The 22,268-nt window shown below is 41.5% G+C and overlaps 1 protein-coding gene and 1 non-coding gene across 2 annotated transcripts in view; one reads left to right on the top strand and one right to left on the bottom strand.

The window, feature by feature from the left end:
• TMEM132D (transmembrane protein 132D) overlaps window positions 1–22,268 on the bottom strand; it is an 896,829-nt gene that overhangs the window by 357,070 nt on the left and 517,491 nt on the right. The window lies entirely within an intron of this gene.
• On the top strand, window positions 6,147–6,219 carry TRNAD-AUC. Its single transcript has one exon. It is a non-coding gene; the product is annotated as a tRNA-Asp (tRNA).

Raw genomic sequence — 22,268 nt, 5'->3', positions numbered from 1 at the left:
AGGGTAAAGCTAGATTCATATAATGGGAATCTTTTCTCTCATGAAACTGATTATGCTCAATTAACATACAGTACAGTTTCTTCTTACTGTGCACACTTTTGTGAGTTTCGACAAGAGTATAGTTTTATGACCATCACCACAGTAAAGATACAGAAGAGTTCCATCGGTGTCACCCCCACCCCAAAACGATTTCCTTGTCCTGCTTCTTCAGGTCAAATCCTCCCCTAACTACTTTCATTTTTCTGTTTTTTTTTTCTTTCTTCCCTCTCTCCCACCCTCCCTCCCTTCCTTCCTTCTTCATATTTTTAATTTTCAAATTAATTCATGCTCATTCAATTAATCAAATCATATAGCAATTTAAATAATGCTTTTCTACTTTTCTCTTATTCTGACCCCTTACTGGCATTAATCCTAGTGTTTAAGAGAATATTTACATATTTGGGGATCATGAACTGTCATATAAAATAGACAACAATTCACATCCATATAACTGTTTAACTTTGGTTGGTGAAGGCACCATCAACAAAAGCAAAAGAGAGATACATGGTAGCTGTATCACTGAACGGAAATGTCACCATCTTGACACAGGACAAGGACACTTAAAGATAATAAGGTGCCCTTGTTATAAGACAAACAACAAGAAACAAAACCCTTAGCATATATGTATCACAATTTCTTTATCCATTCATCTGTCAGTGGACATCTAGGTTGCTTCCGTGTTCTAGCTATTGTAAATAGTGCTGCAATGAACAATGGGATACATGCGTCTTTTTCTATTTTGGTTTCCTCAGGGTATATGCCTAAGAGTGGAATTGCTGGGTCACATGGTGGCTTTATTCCTAGTTTTTTGGGAATTTTCTGTATGGCTCAGAAAACTCAAACAGGGGCTCTGTATCAACCTAGAGGGGTGAGATGAGGAGGGAGATGGGAGGCAGGTTCAAAAGGGAGGGGATATATGTGTTCCTATGGCTGATTCATATTAAGGTTTGACAGAAAACAACAAAATTTTATAAAGTAATTATCCTTCAATAAAAAATAAATTAATTAAAAAAACCCAAAACCTTAGCATAGGGCATCAACAGGCACATCCCCAAAGAGAAGCTGCCAGAGGCCAGAAAACATCTGGAAAACACTCTTCCTTATGAGCAGTCAAGACAAAATAGAACCACAAAGATTACACAGTTCCTCATCAGATTAGGAAAAAATGAGCTAACATCTAAGTCCAGGGAGCTTGTTGCTAAATAAGAACTTTCACAAAACGTTGTCAGACAAATGAATTGCTTTGGCGTTCTGAAAATTAATTTGGCCTTGCTTATTATCCTAAAGAATTAAATATTCTTTGACCCATAAATCTCAATTGGGATTTTATCTTCAGTAGTAAAATCACCAGTACATAAGGATGTGTGCAGAATTATTCACACTGACAAAATATTGGGAAGAGACTTACCTGTCAGTAGGTGAATGGCTGAATCAATTATAGTAAAACTTTCCTTTTGATTATCATGCAGATTTTTTTTTAAAAGAAATAAGTAATTCGGTATATACTGATGTGGAAGAAGAAGAATACACAGAATATACCTTTAAGCCAAAATATGTTAATCTTTTATGAAAAACTATGCATATATACAAACATTCATTTAGATAGTATAGCTGACATTTCAGGCTTCCCTGGTGGCTCAGTGGTAAAGAATCCACCTGCCAATGCAGGAGACGTGGGTTTGATCCCTGGGTCAGGAAGATCCCCTGGAGAAGGAAATGGCAACCCATTCTAGTATTCTCGCCTGGAAAATCCCATGGACAGAAGAGTCTGGTCGGCTATAGTCAATGGGGTCACAAAGAGTCAGACATGACTAAAGTGACTTAGCACAGCTGACATTTTAACTGAAATCATATTATTTGATAGTTTCCTTTCTTTGTTTTACCTCTCCTGCACAGAAACATGAAAAAGCATTCTGCAGATTATGGCATTCCCGTTGAGCTATTTCAAATCCTGAAAGATGATGCTGTGAAAGTGCTGCACTCAATGTGCCAGCAAATCTGGAAAACTCAGCAGGGGCCACAGGGAAAAGGTCAGTTTTCATTCCAATCCCAAAGAAAGGCAATGACAAAGAATGCTCAAACTACTGCACAATTGCACTCATCTCACACGCTAGTAAAGTAATGCTCAAAATTCTCCAAGCCAGGCTTCAGGAATACGTGAACTGTGAATTTTCAGATGTTCAAGCTGGTTTTAGAAAAGGCAGAGGAACCAGAGGCCAAATTGCCAACATCCGCTGGATCATGGAAAAAGCAAGAGAGTTCCAGAAAAACATCTATTTCTGCTTTATTGACTATGCCAAAGCCTTTGACTGTGTGGATCACAAGAAACTGTGGAAAATTCTGAAAGAGATGGGAATACCAGACCACCTGACCTGCCTCTTGAGAAATTTGTATGCAGGTCAGGAAGCAACAGTTAGAACTGGACATGGAACAACAGACTGGTTCCAAATAGGAAAAGGAGTACATCAAGGCTGTATATTGTCACCCTGCCTATTTAACTATTTAACTCTCAGAGTACATCATGAGAAACACTGGGCTGGAAGAAGCACAAGCTGGAATCAAGATTGCCGGGAGAAATATCAATAACCTCAGATATGCAGATGACACCACCCTTATGGCAGAAAGTGAAGAAGAACTAAAGAGCTTCTTGATGAAAGTGAAAGAGGAGAGTGAAAAAGTTGGCTTAAAGCTCAACATGCAGAAAACGAAGATCATGGCATCTGGTCCCATCACTTCATGGGAAATAGACGGGGAAACAGTGGAAACAGTGTCAGACTTTATTTTTTGGGGCTCCAAAATCACTGCAGATGGTGACTGCAGCCATGAAATTAAAAGACGCTTACTCCTTGGAAGAAAAGTTATGACCAACCTAGATAGCACATTGAAAAGCAGAGACATTACTTTGTCAACAAAGGTCTGTCTAGTCAAGGCTATGGTTTTTCCAGTGGTCATGTATGGATATGAGAGTTGGACTGTGAAGAAAGCTGAGCACCAAAGAATTGATGCTTTTGAACTGTGGTGTTGGAGAAGACTCTTGAGAGTCCCTTGGACTGCGAGGAGATCCAACCAGTCCATTCTAAAGGAAATCAGTCCTGGGTGTTCATTGGAAGGACTGAGGCTGAAGCTGAAACTCCAATACTTTGGCCACCTCCTGTGAAGGGTTGACTCATTGGAAAAGACCCTGATGCTGGGAGGGATTTGGGGCAGGAGGAGAAGGGGACGACAGAGGAGGAGATGGCTGGATGGCATCACCGACTCAATGTACGTGAGTCTGAGTGAATTCTGGGAGTTGGTGAAGGACAAGGAAGCCTGGCATGCTGCAGTCTGTGGGGTTGCAAAGAGTCGAACACAACTGAGCAACTGAACAACAACAACAAAACAATGGAAATAAGCCACAGTGGACTGACTTACATGACTGAGTGGGTTGCAAGTCTTTGCACTGGTAACAGTCACTGTCCCTGTCCTGTCTTGTCACAGAAAGCACACTCTCTTTCATGACATTTTGGTGACATTCTCATTAGGGGGCTTGATTCTTCCAGAGTTGGGCTAGCAAATAGATTGCATATCAAGAGCAAACTTGGGTGATTGGTAGTGGCAGTCTGAAGCTAGGTCAGGGCTTAATGGAAAAACATCATGATTAATTACCAAAGCCTTCCTTTCACCAGTGGAGGTGGGGACTGTTGAAGGAGAGTCTGAATGTTGACAATCTAGTTATAGATGATGTTTAAGACAGGTGTTCTGGGTGGTTCAGTGGTCAAGACTCTGCACTTCTACTGCATGGGGCACGGGTTTGATCCCTGGTCAGGGAACTAAGATCCCCACATGCTGTGGTATGGTCAGAAAGAACAAAACAAGATACAAAAGGGAAAAAAAAAGACAGGTGTTCTGTGATGGGAAACAGAAATCACAGTGTCCATTAGTCGAAAAAACTAATACCAGATACCTTCAGAAAGTCTCCGCACATAAATATTAATTTGTAATCTGTTGACTTGAAATAGAAAGATGTCACAAATTTTGATAAGGAAAGCCCACTACATCCTAATTTTTAAAACATATTTTTACAATCACAGCCATTTAGGGCATGAAATCCAATTCATTAAAGCCAAACAGATCGTAAGTGTGAAATTCCTTCAATTTATAATAGCCTCATGGGTAAGTCTCCTGGGCAGCTTTGGCTGATGAAATACTTGACATTTTTAGAAAATTACATACAAATTTTACAACCTTTAAAAAAACTTTACAAAGATGTATTATTTTCTATGAGTATTATATCTGTTTGATACTAGTGACACTTGGATGATGATAATCAAGAAATTTAGAAGCATTTCTGTACACGGATGACTTACTTCCCAAAAAGTTACGTGTAAGTGCTTTCATTTGTGTTCAAGGTGAGTCTATGACAAAACTTTCTTAATAGGATTTCCACTCTTTTTACCATGAAGTTTCCCAATAATGTAGTTTTCTCTCAACATCACACCAACGATATAGGTGTTCAATATCGGGGCTGACTCTCTAATACAACATTCACAGTTTCTTGTACCCCATCACCCTTCCCTTTCCTCACCCTAATTTTGACTTAGCCAAGGCATGTCTACCTCTTATTTGATAATACTCTAGCCTTCAGAATTCTTCCTATTTTCCACTGACTCTTAAAATACACAAAGAATTCTTCACCATGAAACAGCTTTGGGGTTTTAAAACATATGTATTGAAGTACATTTTAAATACTATTTAATACAACCATTGCTGGTGTATATTTCAATCACTGTAATTACATTTCCCAAATTGTGCGATCATCTAGACCATTTTGAGGGTATTTCCACCATCCTAGCAAGATCCCTCATGCTTATTTACGGTTAATCTCCATTTCTATCCTAAGCCCCTAGCAACCACTAATCTACCTTCTGTCTCTGTAACAGTTTGCCTTCTCTGGACATTTTTCATGTAAATGGAATCATGCAATATGTGGTCTTGTGTCTGCTGCTTTCACTTAGAATAATGGTTTTGAGGTTCAGCCCATGTTGCTATCTTTATCAACAGACCATTTCTTTTTATTGCTTACTGTTTCTTTGCATGAATATCACACATTGGGCTTACCCATTCATAAGCTGATGGACATTTGTGCTGCTTCCAATTTTTTATCATTGTTAATAATGGTGCTGAAATCACTCGTGTGCAAGTCTTTGTCTGGACATAAAATTTCATTTCTTTTGCATACATATCTAGTATTGAAATTGCCAGGTCACGTGGTAAAGCTATGTTGAGCATTGTAAGACAAAGTTTTCCCAAGTTGCTGCACCTTCTTCCATTTCTACCAGCAAGGTAGGAGGCTTCCTGTTTGCCATATGCTTCTATTGTAGGTTTGTTTTTAAATTCCTACGTTTGTTTCATTATAAGGGAAATTTTTATATTGCAGCTGGTTTTATACTAATTGACATTATAAGATTAACATACATATGTCCCAACCTTCATAGCAGCTCTATTTACAATAGCCAAGATACAGAAGCAGCCCAAGTGCCCCAAAACAGACAACTGAATTAAGAAGACGTGATATATACATGATATAATATTACTCAGTCATAAAAAGAACGAAGTAATACCATTTGCACAACATGGATGGACCTAGAGAATATTATGCTTAGTGAAATAAGTCATACAAAGACAAATACCATATATCATTTGTATGTGGACTCTAAAAAAATAATACAAATGAATATATATACACAAAACAGAAACAGACTTACAGATATAGAAGACAAACTTCTGGTTACCAAAGAGGAGAAGAAAGTGGGGAGGGACAAATTAGGAGTATGGAATTAACAGATAAAAACTACTATGTATAAAATAGATAAGCAATAAAAGGATATGGTAGAGCACAAGGAATTATATCAAATATCTTATAAAAAAACTTACAATGTAATCTAATCTACAAAAAAAAAAAAAAACTAAGCTAATTCACCATGCTGTGCACGTGAAACTCATATAACATTTTAAATCAACTACAGTGCAATAAAAACATTAATCTCTTTTGAAAAACACTCTGGAAACACAACAACATGCAGATGACTAAACGAACACGGTGGTCAAGAAAAAGTGACCATGAGACTTCCCTGGTGGTCCAGTGGCTCGGACTCCACACTATCAATGCGGGGGGCCCAGGTTCGATCCCTGGTCAGGGAACTAGATCCCACATGCCACAACTAAGAGTTTGCATGCTGCAACGAAGACAGCAGATTCTGAGTGCCGCAACTATTAATAAGATCTGTGTAGTCAAATAAACACATATTTAAGAAAAGTAAAATTATAGTTAAGTTCCATCACAATAACTTGGAGGTCAGAAATTTTTTATGTGCAGAAAGAAAAGAACTGTCAATACAAAATTTTATGTCCAGTAAAAATATCTTTCAGAAATGAGGGTGAAAATTAATGTATCTTTAGATAAAGAAAAAGCAAGAGAATTTTCCATCAAGATCTACCCTAAAAGAATTTTTCTAAACAGAAATGATAAAAGATGCTATCTTTAAATATTAGGAAGAAAGTACATAATAAGCAAAATATGGGTAAATAAAATCAACTTTCTTTTAAAAAAAAAAAGAAAAGTAAAATTGACCACACACACATATGCTGACAGAGCTTAATCACGCCCTTCTTTTTGAAGTAGAACTTTGTTCCTGTTTATACAGTCAAATAGAAGTGAGTCTCTGATACTAATGTGAGGTAGGCAGGATATGGTATTCATAGTTGCCATTCACCGAACATGTTTCAAGAACAGGAACCAATTGTGATCATTTCCAGCTTTATCGAGTGTGGTTTAGAACAACCCAGTGAAGCAGCTTTGATTGTCTCTATCTATGCTCAGAGACCAGTATTTGGAAAGTTTAGCACATTCCCCAGGCCTGCACAGGCAAGGCAGGACTGAGATGACATGTGAAGCCTTGCCATAACATGTGAAGAGCTCATGTTCCAGCATGAGATCTTTGGGAGAACAGCATGACAATTGGTGTACATTTGAAGAAGAATGAGATGTGGCTGTGTTTGGTGCACACATTTTCAGGGGCCCAGAAAACTGGCAGCTGAGAGACACCCATCTCTCTATCTAGGTCCACTGAAGGCCACTGTTAGTATTGGCTAGAAATTGTGCTCAGGAGCTTGAAAGTGAAACCATAGAAGTGATTCCTTTTTCTCAAACAGCCACGAGTCTAGAAGTAGGCACTTCAGGTTTGCATAACATCTTGCATCTTCATGACCTAGTGCATGGCCTTCCTCTTATAACTGCCTCATTATCACAAGATGGCTGCACCACATCCTTCCTTCAGTCAGCAATTCAGGAAGGGAGATTATGAAGGAGAAAACAACAAGGAGAAAGAAAGCTCCTTGAGCAAAAAAGGAAAACCTTTCCAGAAATTGTTTGGAATCCCTTTCACAAGACCAGAGGAGGCTCAGAAATGTAGTCTTATAGCTGAGACAGTTGTTCCTCTGCAGAGAGTCAGGGTTCTGTAAATACGAAAGAAGGCAGGAGGATGAGGAAGGCAGTGAGTAGCATTTGCCACATTAATGTTTAAATGTCTCTCATCTTAAGAGAAGCTCAACACACTCCCTCTCCAATCCTGTCTCAAATTGTTAAAATATTGGAAGAACCACTTGCTGAGCATAAAATTTCTAAATAATAATAATGATAATAGCAGCAGCTCACAAATAGTGCTTTCTGTGAACCAAGTGCTCTTCTAAGCTCTTTACATGTTATTAATTACATTTATTTAATTTTTATTGGCGTATAGTTGCTTTTTTTTTTTTTTGCCACACTCTGCAAGCATGTGGGATCTCAGTTTCCCCATCAGGGATTGAACCTGCAACCCCTGCAATGGAAGCTCAGAGTCCTAACCACCGGACCGCTAGGGAAGTCTCAATATATTACCTAAATTTAAATCCAACAATCATGTGAGGGAAGCAATATGTGAGTATCATCACCATTATTCAAATGGGGACACTGAGGCACAGAGAGGTTGGGTAATTTGCCTCAAGCCATACAGTCTGGCAGAAGTGGGAGGAGCCACAGGTGCAGAGCAGCTGCAATGCACATGACATTTTCATTCATCTGAAGCTGTTTCACAAGCAGAATGTGTGGTCTCGTTTAGAGACCTATAACCTCTTAAGAGATACATGACCTTGGCAAAGTCACTTTCCTCTTGCTGAAGTTTTATTGCTCGCGTGCCATGAGGGTGATGACAAAAAACTCAAAGGATGTTTGTAAGGCATAAGTAAGACCTCATATGTGAAGCACACATACCAAGCAAGCTTTGCATCATCAATGCTTCTGCTGAAATATTTATCATCTCTGAGATTTCAATCTCATTTAGGGTGAGAACAATGATGTGTGTGTGGATGGTAGGAGATAGGGAGGTGGATGACCTAGGGGGTACACTTGCCAGGTTTGGCAGAGGGATAACACTCCATCATTTCTTCTCTTGGTCAGAAAATAAAGCCTAGGGCTTTCCTGGTTGGCTCAGTGGTAAAGAATCTGCCTGCCAATGCAGGAGACGTGGGTTCAATCCCTGATCTGGGAAGATCCCATGTGCTGAGGAGCAGCTAAGCCCATCACCACAACTACTGAGCTCGAGAGCCACAACTACTGAGCTCGTGAGCCACAACTAATAAAACCCGCATGCCTAGAGCCCACGCTCCACAACAAGGGAAGCCACAGCAGTGAGAAGCTGGAGCCCTGCAACTAGACGGGAGTAGTTCTTGCTCGCCACAGCTAGAGAAAACGCCTGTGCAGCAACGAAGACACAGCACAGTCAGTAGATAAATAAACAGAGGAATATAAAGCCTACCATTAAGGAAGCCTCCTCTGCTTTTCATTTGATCCCGGTCATTTTGACTCCCTATGCACCCAGTTTTTTTTAAGAATACTGATAAAATTAAAAAGCACTTAAAAAAATAGCATTTCTGGGAGAAAGTGAACCTTGTGAATTTCCTACAGGAGGAAAATAAAATAGTGGATCTGAGGATGCCGCAATGCAAGAGGTATTAAGACTCTGAGTTTACTTCAAGGGGGATTTTCACTTTAATTGCTGTATTAACAGATTTTCCAGGTATTAAGTCCCACTGAGCTGATCTCAATCATCTTTTCACATCCTGTCTCTGCTCTTATTGCTGTGTTTTCAATCCTCTCTACAATTAATGGAAATTTGTAGATGGGTCATTGAAGCTTCTATAAAGATGTATATACAATAGTAAATGTTTTCAATTACCTGATAAACAAAAACACAAAATCCATGAAGGGAAGAGTGAATAGAGGGACAAAAGACACAGAAACACAAAGAGGAGAAAACCAAGATTACGGCAGGTCAGATGTGACAGAACTGGGGACAAGAGATCGGTTTCTTTTAAGTGAATTTAAAAATCCGTTTTAAATTGGATAGTTCAGTGTCCAGGTGTACTTTACAACTATGTCACAACACAACAACATCTTGTTATAGAACATCCAAACACTTTTCCTTTAAAACAAAAACAAAAGGAAAAAAACAAAACCCTTCAGGGCCCAAGTGTGAAATTTGAATGATGAAGACCAAAGAGGTGAAGTCTTCGCATTTGCATTTTTCTATTTTGCAACTTTGCGGTTAACGTGATCCATGTTCAAGAATTCTTAACATGTGTTATTACTGGGATGAGGGATTCCATTGCTTATATAAGATAGAGAGGGTTCAAACAGAAACTTTGATTTTTATTTATTTTTTTGGCCCTAGGACAAAAATCTAGTTTTCCTTGGTAGAGAAATGGATTAGCCATGGCCAGTTCTCAATTTTCCATATTCATGAAGACTGACATCAAACAGCCAAAGACAACCCAAAACAAAACAGAAAACAATATTTGGCTTCAGGAGGCATTATGCTTTTTAATGGAAATACATGTCTTGGACATTTTCTCAAGGGAAAAGCTATTACCTTTCATTACCTGGTCCTCAATCCTTACGAAGGCCTTTGAGAACGATGAATTCCTCTCACTACTGAGGGGGGAGGGGATGGAGAAAATGCCATCAGCCATGGCTAGAGATTATCCTTGGGAAATAACCCTCCTTGAGAGCAGCTGAAGAAATGTGAATTTTGCCACTTAATTGTATTCAACAGCTCATCATCACTCATTGGAAATCTCTTAGGTTGGTCTGGCCAAGTGTTTGGGAATTGCGCCCTAAACTCTACTGGGTGCTGAATTAGATGAGCTGGGTCTGTCAGTAGGGGTTCAGCTGCCATTCACAGAAAGCCCCCTCATCGTGATACACAGAAAGGGGGGCTACTAGATGGAATGACTTTACAAAATCATTGTCAGATTAATGTGATTAATTAATCAAGAGCTGGAGAAACCAGCTCCAGAGTGGGATTAGAAACCCACAGAGAAGGACTACCAAGGAGTTGCTGCAGCCTCTGCTGATTAGGAATTCAGAAATTCAGGAAACACTGTCCCACCAGGGGCTCCTGGAACACACTTTAGCTCTTGTTGGGGAAGTTTGGCCAGAACTGCTGGATCCAGAGCAATGACACTGGCCCTTGCTAGATCCACACCAGGTAAAGGTTGCTTCAGCCTGCTGCTTATCACCTTATAAGGTAGTTCTGAGGTTTGATTGTGTTTGAGAGCATCTGATGGACAGATCCCTAATATGCAGGATCTTGGCTTCCTGGGAGTCTGCAAAGTACAGTTTTTAGATTTTTCCATCTATAAAGTCTCAAAGGATGTTGACTGGGCCAACTGACCATTCCTAACTCATCTAGGTTTAAACCCAGCTCTGCATTTTGCCTGTGGAACAGCCCTTAGACACCACTCTGCCTTATTTTTATGATCTGTAAATAGTGATAAACTATCTCATGGGGTTGATTGTGAGAATTAAATCACTATAAAGCCCATGACAAAGTGCAAGCTCACAATAAATGCTGATTAGCCCTGACTCCCCTGACCTTTTCCCATGGGTACTATCTTCCAGCTGGCAACAAGAGATGGAGACATACAGGAAGGAAAATGTCCTTGCTCCTTAAACTTGGGGAGGTAACGATGGATATTGCTAAGGAGAGTGAAGGAGACAGGCATATATCTCAGCCAAATTAAACTGAATACCCAGTGCATACTCTGGCTAGGCCTTGGGTGCATGCCTGGTGGTGGGAACCTGGCTTGAGATGAAGGATCAGTGATGGTTAGCTTAGACTCACTGGGGACAATCCCAGGACTCAGTCATGTCCAGCTCTTTGTGACCTCATGGATCATCACCCACCAGCCTCCTCTGTCTGTGGAATTTTTCAGGCAAGAATACTGGAGTGGGTTGCCAAAGCCCTCTTCTAAGGGATCTTCCTGACCCAGGGATCGAACTCGCGTCTCTTGCATCTCCTGCATTGACAGGTGGATTCTTTACCACTGTGCCTCCATGGAAGCCCCCAGGTTCATGTTCTTCTGGCTTTATTCTGGGGAGCTTCCAAGAATGGAAACTGGTCCTGCACTTCCTTATCACAGCAAGGAGGATGGATGCCTCCCACCTCTATCTCATCAGGTACTCACAGCTTGCCCTTGTGCGGGCCATTGTCCTTGTCCCATATTTGCAAAAAAGGACACCGAGTTTCAGAGCGATTCAGTGACTTACTTGATGATCCCAGCAGCTGAGTCTAGTGCTCACATGTTTCTGCTTCAATGTGCTGCTTATCTGGATTTCCCAAAGGATTATTCTTCTGGGCCTCAGATGTTCCAGAAAGTCAATTTTCTTTCAGTTTACCTCTCATGGGAGATGAAGGGCAAAGACCCATCTGTCACGTCTGGGCTGAGAGCCTAAGAATCCAGCTGCCTGGAGTGTCTCTCGTCTTCTCCAGAGTGATGCACATGAGATTCCTTTTGGGTATTGGATCCGATCAGCGGGTCTTACTTTACACACCAGATCTGGGTTCCAACCACGTGTTCTCAGCTTTATCACTCTTGCTCTGCTGGAAGCCATCATCACCTCCTCCCAAAGAATTATCGGGTTGGTCAAAAACTTGGTTCAGGTTTTCCCGGAGATCTTACAGAAAAGGCCAAATGAACTTTTTGGCCAGCCCGATACAGTAGCCTAAGTGGACATCCTGCCCCACTGTGATCCCTGTAATTTTATTGTTCATGTAGCAGCCAGGAAGAACTCAGAACAGGCCTCTCATCTCCGCTGGTTTCCCATCTCACTGTAGACAAAACTTGAGTGCTCATCACCTGCCCAAGTCCCCACATGGTCTGGTCCTAGGCTCCTTGGTTGACTCACCTCTCATTCCCTGCTACTCCTCTGCTCCATCCCCTTGGCATCTGCACTTTCCTAAAGCACAGCAATTGCACGCCTGCCCCAGAGCCTTTGCATCTGCTATTCTCTCTGTCTTTTCTCCTCCCACATACCTACAGAACAGTCAGGTCTCTCTCTGATGTGACTTCTCCCACCATCCAACACAAAATTCCACTGAAACTTACTTCATCATCTTGCTTTATCCATCTCCAAGCATTTATCCATACTCACAGGTTAAGTAGCTAGGTATGTTTGGATTTTACTTCCTCCTACTAGCTTTTGAATCATGCTGGAGAATACTCTTTAGAGTCCTTGGACAGCAAGGAGATCAAACCAATCAATCCTAAAGAAAATTAACCCTGAATATTCATTGGAAGGACTAAGGCTGAAGGTGAAGCTCCAATAATTTGGCCACCTGATTCGAAGAGCTGACTTGTTGGAAAAGATCCTGATGCTGGGGAAGATTGAGGGCAGGAGGAGCAGGGTGCGACAGAGGAAAAGATGGAGGGCATCACTGATTTAACATGAGTTTGAGCAAACTCTGGGAGATGATAGTGAAGAACAGGGAAGCCTGGCGTGTTGCAGTCCATGGGGTCGCAAAGAGTCCGATGTGACTTAGCAATTGAACGACAACAAGGATGTAAGCTTCTTTTAATGACATGCATCTACTTTTTAAAAATGTATTTTATGGAAGGAGAGTTGATTTACAATGTTGTGTTCATTTCTAGTGTATAGCAAAGTGACTCAGTTAAATATATATATACTCTTTTTCATGTTCTTTTCCATAATGGCTTGTCACAGGATATTGAATATAGTTGTCCATGCTACACAGTAGGATCTTGTTGCTTATCCATTCTCTATATACTATTGCATCTACTAATCATAAATTCACAATCATTTTATATTTATCTATTGATTGATATATATATATATATATTTATACATATCACACACATCTTGTTTATCCATTCATCTGTCGATGGACATGTAGGTTGTTTCCATGTCTTGACTATAGTAAACAGTGCTGCTATGAACATAAGGGTGCATGTATCTGTTTGAATTACAGTTTGCTGTGAATATATGTCCAGCAGTAGGATTGCTGGATCCTATCGCAACTCTTTAGTTTTTTTGAGAAACCTCTATACTGTTCTCCATAGTGGCTGCATCAATTTACATTCCCACCAACAGTTTATAAGAGGGTTTCCTTTTCTCTTCCCTCCCTAGCATTTGTTAAATTTGTAGATTTTTTTAAATGGCGGCCATTCTGACTGGTATGAGGTGGTACCTCACTGTAGTTTTGATTTAAAACACATGCATGTTTCTGACAAGCAGAAAATTCTGAGCTCACCTGGTACTTAGTACTTGCCACGGGAGGTTGCTGCTCTGGGAGCCAACACAGGTCACAGCCACCCTCACCTGGCCGTCTTTCACACCTTTACGCTACTCTCCTGGCTACTTCAGCAAATGAAGGTGATGTTCAAATCAGTCCTAAAGGTTGGTTTCTTACCTGCTTGCTTTTCCCATACCACCTCTCTACCTCAAATGTTCTCCACTCCATTTTCCCTGATCAACTCTCAATTCTTCTTAGGGTTTACCTGCCCAGGAACTTCTGGGGACCCCTTGGTTTGTACATTCTTACTCAATGCTCAAAGAAGGAACCTGTGCAGACCTGTATTCCTGCCCTTCCCCCATCACTCAAGCCTCCTGTTAGGACCTAACTAGCATTGCTCTACAAATATTACATGTAATTTACTCTTTCCAACAATCCCACAAGGAAGTGTGGTTCATATCATTACCAAAAGCATCTGTACAAAGGCTGACTCCCTCCAGCCGACAATCAATGGCCAAAAGATTTTATAGACAGAGGGAGGGGGCTGTATGCAGAAACAGCACCGTCAGCTCTGACAGTCATCTTCACATTGATCATCAGTGGTCTGACCCGTGTCACTCTATTTGTTTTAGGTACAGTAATCTTCAGTTCCAGGGTCAGATTCTTTCCATTTCTTTGAGGCCAATTCTCAGAACTGTGGCAGCTTATGTCATGGCGACAAGCTGGTCATCATGTAATTAACTTCTCTCCCTGGTGGGGGTTTCAGTATCTATAAGACAGCTTCACAGGATGGCTTAGAATATTATCTACAGCCCTTGAGGAGGAACTAAAGGTATTTGACTGTGCTTAATGAGTACATTATCATTATTATTATTTTTTGGTCTTGACTGTTTTCCTCTGTTTCTGCATTTTCTCACTTCTGTGATTAAACTTATTCTTTGGCTAAAGTTTTTCCACAGACAAAAGGCAGCAGGGGACATGGAGGTCAGGGACCGTAGAGTCATGCTCCATTTCAGTATCATCTTTATTTACAGAAGAGGAAACAGGACCGAACAAGCCTGGCCAAGAACATTCACCCAGCACATGGCCAAGTCAAGATTTAGTGTCGGGTTGCCTGGCTTCAGACTCCAGGATTATGTTTACTATAGGAGACTATCTCTCCTGTACACTGGAGTTTAATGAACTGTCTCCTTCATTAGTGAGAGAAATTCTACAAGGGAGAAGATCCCTCTCTTTCATCCTCTCCTGGTTGCTGCAACTCCTTGTCTGAGCTGAGAAGAATGTTTTCATTCTACAGCAACTCATGTCTACTGTACATGAGACCTTAGAATGTCATTCAGGTGTGTGCAACCCTGGAACAAATATCAGGGATGGTATTCCACTTGGGTTTTCCCCCAAAACATTGCCTAGTGACACTTCTTTTGTTCCTTGGTTACTGGGTACAAACTTAGGATCATAAAATGAATTGTGTAAAAAATATCAGTATATCTGTTTGTGTGTGTATTAAGTCGATTTAGTCATGTCTGACTTTTTGCAACCGTTTGGACTGTAGCCCTCTAGACTCCTCTGTCCATAGGATTCTCCAGGCAAGAATACTGGAGTGGCTTGCCATGCCCTCCTCCAGGGGATCTTCTGGACCCAGGGATCGAATCCTCATCCCTTATGTCTCTTGCATCGGCAGACGGGTTCTTTACCACTGCCCCATCTTGGAAGCCCACGTCTCTTTACTGCCACTCAAATCACTTTTTAATTCCAGAACCCATCAGTCTCTCTGGTGGACATTTAAACTCTACTATGCTCAGGAATTTCCCCCCAATCTTTTTGTTAAGGTGTTTTAAAAGAATGAAAACATGGTCATACTTGTGTTTAGAAAAGATCAAAAAAATCAACTCAAAAAAAAGACCTTTTGATTGATGTCAAGTGTTGGTGAGGATATGGAATAACTGGAGTGCTCCTACACTGCTGGGGAGACGAGCGGAACTTGGCGTAATCACCCTGAGAAAGTGTCTGCCAGCGTTTGTGCAAAACATACCTACTCTACACAACAAATGTATGGATACCAAGGGGGAAGCAGGGTGGGATGAACTGGGAGACTGGGATTGTTATATATACACTGCTATTATAAAACAGATAACTACAGTATAGCACAGGGAACTCTATTCATTGCCCTGTGGAGACTCAAATGGGAAGGAAATCCAAAACAGGGGATATATGTATAGCTGACTCACCTCGCTGTACAGTAGAAACCAACACAACACTGTAAAGCAATTATACTCCAATAAAAAGTACTTTAAAATGAAAAAAAGAAAACACATCTCCTTACAATATCATAGATAAATCTCACTGATACAATTTTGAGCAAAAGAAGACAGACACGAAAGAGTGTATACTGTATGACTTCATTTCTGTGAAGCTCAGTAACAGGGAAGACAAGTTTATGATGAGCGAGGTCCGAATAACTCTTCTCCTCCAGTGGAGGCGGGTCCTGGCACGCAAGAGTGAGAGCATCTGTTGGGATGATGGAGAAGTTCTGTATTTAGATCTGGGAGGTGGGGACCTGACTTCACATGTGACATTTCATCACGATTGACACTTACGACTTTTGCACATTTACTGTATATGTTAGAATTTGCTAATTTTAAAAATTATATTCTTCTATCACCAATAAAGTGCTGAACAGGAATAAACTGTAATTAAAGGGTAACTCAGACATAATATGACAGAGCAGTATGTGTTTTCAGAATCAGTTTACTTGTCAGTTCCATGTATAGTACGCCATATGGAATCTGCTTTGAATGTTTTTTTTAATTGCAATTCTCAATGGAATCGCTTACGCAATAGCTTCTGGCCACTGTTTTCTCATTCCAAATCCCCAGGTTTTATGCCTGGTACAGGATTAAAAATAGACCAATAGCTACAGGATTCATAACTCCCTTTTGGGATTTTCCTCCTATAAACATTCAATTCAGTTCAGTTCAGTTCAGTCACTCAGTCATGTCCGACTCTTTGCGACCCTATGAATCGCAGCATGCCAGGCCTCCTGTCCATCACCAACTCCCGGAGTTCACTCAGACTCACGTCCAGTGAGTCAGTGATGCCATCCAGCCATCTCATCCTCTGTCGCCCCCTTCTCCTCCTGCCCCCAATCCCTCCCAGCATCAGGGTCTTTTCCAATGAGTCAACTCTTCGCGTGAGTTGGCCAATTTCTGTAGTTTCAGCTTCAGCATCAGTCCTTCCAATGAACACCCAGGACTGATCTCCTTTAGGATAGACTGGTTGGATCTCTTTGCAGTCCAAGGGACTCTCAAGAGTCTTTTCCAACACCACAGTTCAAAGGCATCAATTCTTCTGCACTCAGCTTTCTTCACAGTCCATTGCTGCAGGAAATTAGGGGGAAAGTGCACTACAGCAGGAATTGGGACTTTGGGAATTATTCTTAACAAAGACATTAACACATTAATATTAAATACCCCAAACTTGAAATGTACAAAGTTAATCAGGTTTACTTTGGGGGTCAGATTCCTCTCTTTAGGGGCTCTGAAACGCAGTACAAGAGGTTCTATTTCAGTCAAATATCCCCACCTGGTAACAGACAAATCCCGGCAAGAATAAGGTCAGTCCAAACACCTGATGGTCAATACTCTGCTTGCATACATGGCAAGATCATGTTTTTAAAAAATTTTTTAATTGAAGTATAGTTGATTTACAACATTGTGTTAGTTTCTGCTGTACAACAAACTGACGCTGTGATACATACATATATATACACACATTCTTTTTCATTGTGGTTTATCACAGGATATTGAATAGAGTTCTCTATGCTCTACAGTAGGACCTTGTTGCTTATCCATCCTGCATAAAACAGTTTGCATCTGCTAACCCCAACCTCCCAATTCATCCCTCTTCCACCCCCTGCCCTCCTTCTTGGCAACCACAAATCTGTTCTCTATGAGACTATTTTTTAAACATTAGCTTAGGTCTGCCCTACTCCCTGCTTTTGTCTCTTAACCCACTTTCTCTTCACCATTCACCCATAATCTAGTCAGTTCTGTTCTTAATGTTCAGCATAAGGGCAGACAAAGACTGTTTCCCAAGCAGTGAAATTTTCAAAAGTATGGCAGATTATTCAATTGTTTCCAAATACATGCTGGCCCTCCCTTTGGTAGACTTCTGTTTTTCTGCCTACTGATATCAAGCTTGGACATGTGACTTGCTTTAACCCATGAAGTTAACAGAAGTGACATATGGCACTTTGAGACAGATGCTTAAAGACTTATGATGTGTTTCCAAAATATTTCTTTATCCCAAAACAAAGCTGTCCTCAACAGCAATGGAACATAGATAGAATGGAAAAGAGGCGCCCCATAGCTACTTGTCACCAAGCATGGACTGGCAGAGAGAGCAAAAAGCAAGCTTTGGTTGGCATGAGCCCCTGAGACTTCAGGGTCATCCATTACCTAAGCTGACTTGCATAAAACATAGTTCTCCTAGGAAACAAGAAGGACACAGGTGCACAAAAGTAGAAATGGATTTTGAAGTATCCATGATAATGTAAGAGTGAAGCATCCAGTTCTTAAAACAAAAAATTGTTTATTTTTTTTAATGAATTTACAAGAGAGATATTTGAAAGGAAATCAAGGAATGAGTATAAACTGTGGACATCTGAAAAAAAAATGGCCAGGTCTGTCTCCCTAAGTCTCAGAGAGAGAAGGCTGCAGACAATGAAGAGATTTAGGGATTGACGAACCATGGAGACCATGACTCTATCTCTTAAAAAGAAGCAAGAACCCAGAGAGGAAATGATTGTGCAGTGTGATGAGGCAAAGGATTCAAACAACAGAGGTACTTTTCCAGATTCAGTGATGTAAGGACATGATGATAAACATCTCACATGTCCCAGAGAAGCAGCAGAGTCTTTGAGGCATCTCTCTGTGTTGAAGTCATTCTCCATGACTTGTAGAATGAAAGATTCATGATGTATAAAAAGCCTAGACAGACCCACACCTGAAGCCCAGGTAGACCTCAGACATCTCAGATGTTAGCTGGCTAAGTGATGACCAAATACACTTTCCCTTCACTTTCCTCTTGAACCCTTGGCAACTGCAGATCACTCAAGACTTAGATACAATTGTGCAAAGCAATTGGAAGCCTGGATCAGGAGGGTGAAGTACGTAAAAGAACCTGATATGATTGAGAGTGAAGTGCCTTCATCCAAAAGAATGGAAGTTTGAAGTAGATACTAAGATCAACTATAGAAAAATAATATTAAGTCTTGCCCATAGGAGTTTTTAGATTGGGATTTGTATTCCTCTCTATTCTATTTAACAATTATTTTGAAATTTTCATTTATCTAGCTTTGATTAATGATCTTATGGGTTTAAAATCCAGTCAGGAAAACAGTCTTTGTCTGGAGTTAACAGAGTGAATTTAATCCAGGGGATTAGTTTAGAAGATGTTGGATGTTCATGAAGATGTACAAAATTACATGCACTTAACTGTATACATAATACATTTTAGCAAAAACTTCAAAAGGTATTGGAAGAACCAAAAACCATAAAAAGAAGCAGTGAGGCAACTTAGGAAAGCAACTCACATCTCCAGGGATGGAGGTGGCCAGAAGGAGGTGGTCTTACTAGAGTCAGAAATGGAAGCCACCTGTTAGGAGCTGGAGTCATGGTGGAGGATGTTTGGTATGAGACAGAGCCATAGGGGAGGGAAGGCCACTGAGTGAGATGTTGCCCACAGCAGAGACAGAGAGACAGAAAGAGAGAAAGAGACAGAAATCCTGGGTTCTCCATTCTTCCTGCTCTCAAATCTCCTAAACTTTCTTCCATTAACTAAACGTTATGAGCACCCAGTGGGCCAGGGAGCTTGAAATATGGAATTTGGAACAATCAACCCTTTGTGATTGGAAGTAGAGCAAGGAAAGTGTGAAGAAGGGGTCTGTGAACAACTTGCCAGAAATACCTGGTTCTACATGTGCATCGCTAGTGGCTCAGAAGATAAAGCATCTGCATGCAATGCAGGAGACCTGGCTTCGATCCCTGGGTTGGGAAGATCCCCCAGAGGAGGGCATGGCAACCCACTCCAGTATTCCTGCCTGGAGAATCCTCATGGACAGAGGAGCCTGGAGGGCTACAGTCCATGAGGTCACAAAGACTCGAACATGACAGTGACTAAGCACATTCTTAGCTCTCTCCGAGGAGAGAGCCCCATGCCTCTGTGGTAAAGTAGAAATGATCCTGAACTTAGATGTCTCAAGACTCTTCCCTTTCCCCCTGCTGTGTAATTCTGGGCAAGTCACTGAACAGTCCCTATGTACTGAGATATAAAAGCCAGGACTCAACAAGCTGCAAGGCAGTAGAGGAGTCTTCAAATTATCCACCCAATTCCCCTTCCATTTTGTCCTGGTGCCTCTTGAGTGGTACAGACATGTTTGGAATAGGGTGCTGGAATTGACTGTAGCCTCAAAGCACAGCAAAACCCTGAACACACATCTGTGTTTGATGATGGCAGAATGCACACCCAAGGCAGTACAATTGCATCTGGATTAGATGCGGGTATTTCCTTCTACGAACACAGTCAAAACAAGGAAAAGGGAAGAGCCACCTGCATTTCATTCATGACCCAAAGTCCTTCCAATTCCTTACCTTTATTGAGTAAATAAGGTATATAATGGGTTTCCCCAATGGCTCAGTGGTAAAGAATTGGCCCACGATGCAAGAGACGTAGGAGACATGGGTTTGATCCCTGGGTCAGAAAGATCCCCCGGAGGAGGAAATGGCCACCCACTCAAGTATTCTTGACTGGAAAATCCCATGGACAGAGGAGCCTGGTGGGCTACAGTCAACAGGGTTGCAAAGAGTTGGACACAACTGAAGCGACTGAACACACACCATGGATGTCCTGGGGTGCTTTATCTGCCCTGCTTCCAGAAGAAGGCAGGGATCCCCAGCTGATTGGCACATTGGGAGTGGACAACTTCTAGGAACTGCCCCCAGATGAACAGACCCACCAACCCATTGCCTCCCACCCCATGCCAGGTCATGCTTCCTTCCAGACAGAAGCTGCTATTGAAAGACTGGTCGAGCCTGATACAAAGATCTAGTACCCTGGCTTCACCCCAACCTCAGGGCTCCCCTAGGGATGGACTGAGACTTTTGTTGAAACTGCACTGAATATGCTCAGTCCTGCTTCCTCCACAAGCTTTTCCCAAGGACACACCCTTAAATACCTCCTGCACACACAAATAAGGGCTAAGGGCTGGAGCAGAAAATGTGGGTGGTGCACCAAGACACCCACCACTAGTGCAGCCAGTCCTTCACGGAAGAGAGAATGGGAGACCTTGGAGAGAATATGGTGTGACTTGGTCAGTACTTCTATCCCTATGACCCAGGGTTGCAGGATCGCTGCTTACACTAGACACGGCTTGACTTTCAGGGCTGTGCACCTTAGCTGCCCTGCTGGTGCCCATGCAGAAATGACTTATCTATTCATTCAAAACTATGTGCTGAGAATACAATGTCCCAGATGTGGGAGGTCCAGCATTGCATGAGGGAGACAAGATTCCTGCCTTCACAGTAGAATAAGACATTGAATCAGCACATGGATATACCAATGGATGTATTTACAAATTGATGTTTAATGTCTCCTGTTGACATGAACATTTCTCAGATCTCTGCCCTTAAAAAGCCCAGTCCTCCCTTGCCTTCTGAGCCTGGGTGAGCAGTAAATACATCCACTGTTCCACATTTGGCCGAGTGAGGTGTGTGAAACTGATTTAAAAAAGGCAATTGAAAGCTGGTGTCAATGATATCTTTCAGGCTTTGGTTTTTCTCTTTCTGTCACTTTAAGAAGAAAAGATGCTGTAGGGAGTAAGTTCTTCATTGTGCTTGTTTGTGGTTGTGCTTAGTCGCTCAATCGTGTCCGACTCTTTGCGACCACATGGACTGTAGCCTGCCAGGCTCCTCTGTCCATGAGGATTCTCCAGGCATGAATACTGGAGTGGGTTGCCATGCCTTCCTCCAAGGGATCTTCCCAACCCAGGGATCGAACCCAGGTCTCCCGCACCGTAGGCGGATTCTTCACCATCTGAGCCACCACTGGAGTATGAAGCCTATCCCTTCTCCAGGGAGAACTTCCTGACCCAGGAATCAAACCAGGGTCTCCTGCATTGCAGGTGGATTCTTTACCAGCTGAGCTACCCGAGTCTTCATTAGAAACAGCAATTGCACCTGCCAAGCTTTAATCAATTGCCTGGCCATGAGACCAGGCTGGCATTAGCTGTCTTTCCCAGAAATGAAATGTCTCTGATTCTGACCACACAGCAAAGCCCCGAAGTGGACCACACGTGGCATTATTTAACCATATTTGAAATCTAAAATAGGCTAATCTGCAGTGATAAAAGCCTGGAATCCCAGGTGCTGAGTTTGTCCTTCTCAGACATAAACTGACAATTTCTCTGTTTCTCTTCTCATCTTTCCTGACACAAGGAAAGTGACTTTTTGGCACAGAAGCCACAGAACACATGCACAATTCGCTTTTCCAACTACTATTCAAAACGCAGCACTTTCTCCAATTTTATCTTTTCTTGAAAGAGTTATTTTTAGCTCAGTAAATAGT

The sequence above is a fragment of the Bison bison genome, unplaced genomic scaffold (genome assembly GCF_000754665.1).
Source record: "Bison bison bison isolate TAMUID 2011002044 unplaced genomic scaffold, Bison_UMD1.0 scf7180017864160, whole genome shotgun sequence".
Classification (NCBI taxonomy): domain Eukaryota; kingdom Metazoa; phylum Chordata; class Mammalia; order Artiodactyla; family Bovidae; genus Bison; species Bison bison.
This window is presented reverse-complemented; position numbering and strand designations above follow the sequence as displayed.